At 35.3% G+C, this 1,316-nt stretch overlaps 1 protein-coding gene across 9 annotated transcripts in view; it reads left to right on the top strand.

The window, feature by feature from the left end:
* Window positions 1-936, top strand: part of MEIS2 (Meis homeobox 2) — a 230,469-nt gene extending 229,533 nt beyond the window's left edge. For all 9 annotated transcript variants that reach the window (XM_081209146.1, XM_081209139.1, XM_081209145.1 and 6 more), the window contains one exon: window positions 1-936. This exon is cut by the window's left edge and continues 486 nt beyond it. The gene's annotated coding sequence lies outside the window, so the exon portion shown is untranslated.
* The last annotated feature ends 380 nt before the right edge of the window (window positions 937-1,316 follow it).

Raw genomic sequence — 1,316 nt, 5'->3', positions numbered from 1 at the left:
GTAAAGATCCTCTGGGGGGAAAAAAGACTCCAAGAGTTATAACTACTGTAGTATATAAACATAGGAACTAAGTTAACTTGTATATTTCTGTTGATCACTCCGTTATGTTGCCTCAAATAGTTTTAGAAGGAGAAAAAAAAATCCTTGTTTTCCACACTATGTGTGTTGTTCCCAAAAGAATGACTGTTTTGGTTCAGCAGTGAAGTCACTATCCATGAAAGACGAAAGTATATTTCAGACCTGTTTTGGCCAGTGAGAAAAGAATTACCCTGGAGATGAAGTTAAAGTCTTGCTGGGTCTTTCGTCACTCAGAAGACAGTTCCAAGAAGGCCTTGCCATCCCCTGGTTTTGTTCCTTCATAAATGTGTCCTTTAGTTTCAAACAGATCTTTTATAGTTTGTGCTTCATAAGCCCAAGATATTTTTGGACTCTTTTTTTTCAAAGAGCTTGCCGGTGAAAATTTAAAAGGACAGAGCAGGAGCCTTCTTCTAGTAGTTCTGAGCCCTTGGCTTGGGACAAGACAAATCGGAAGGTTGGGCAGCTTTCCTCAACAAAAGAAGAAATTAATGGTCTTTGCACCAAACCTAGAACATTACCATGAACTCAGAGCTTGGGAAAAAGCAAGAGAATACTGTAACAAACTTCGTACAGAGTTCGGTCTATTAATTGTTTCATGTTAGATATTCTATGTGTTTACCTCAATTGAAAAAAAAAGAATGTTTTTGCTAGTATCAGATCTGCTGTGGAATTGGTATTGTATGTCCATGAATTCTTCCTTTCTCAGCACGTGTTCCTCACTAGAAAAAAAATGCTGTTACCTTTAAGCTTTGTCAAAATTTACATTAAAATACTTGTATGAGGACTGTGACGTTATGTTTTAAAGAAAAAGGTGTTAAGTCACAAAATGCGGTAATAAATATTTCATTTTTGATTTTTTGTTAGGCCTTTGTGTTTTTAATCATTAATAGAAGGAGACGTTATTTCCTGGGGAGAAGAGATAAAAAACTTGTATTTGTTAACAATAATAATATAAAGAAAACACATCAAAGATTAAGAGAGATTGCAACGTGTGATTTTATAAATGCCTTAGCCTGTGAACAGACATACGTGTAAGCTTAATGTCTAGAGCTAAAAATGTTTGTGTGCTACATATAAGTGGTTAAGGAAGCCTGTATATATTTATTTACATTTCTATCCCATACTACTCAACAATTGAGTTTTAGTTCAACAAGCCCAATGCTGACTTGAATGTAGAGCTTGACTGTGGACAGGATTTTATAATGAACCTGTTAATATTAGGGGTAGCTTAGCAAGAG

The sequence above is a fragment of the Podarcis bocagei genome (assembly GCF_964188305.1).
Source record: "Podarcis bocagei genome assembly, chromosome: 1".
Classification (NCBI taxonomy): Eukaryota; Metazoa; Chordata; class Lepidosauria; order Squamata; family Lacertidae; genus Podarcis; species Podarcis bocagei.
The sequence above is the reverse complement of the archived record's forward strand: the minus strand, read 5'-3'. Positions and strand labels throughout refer to the sequence as shown.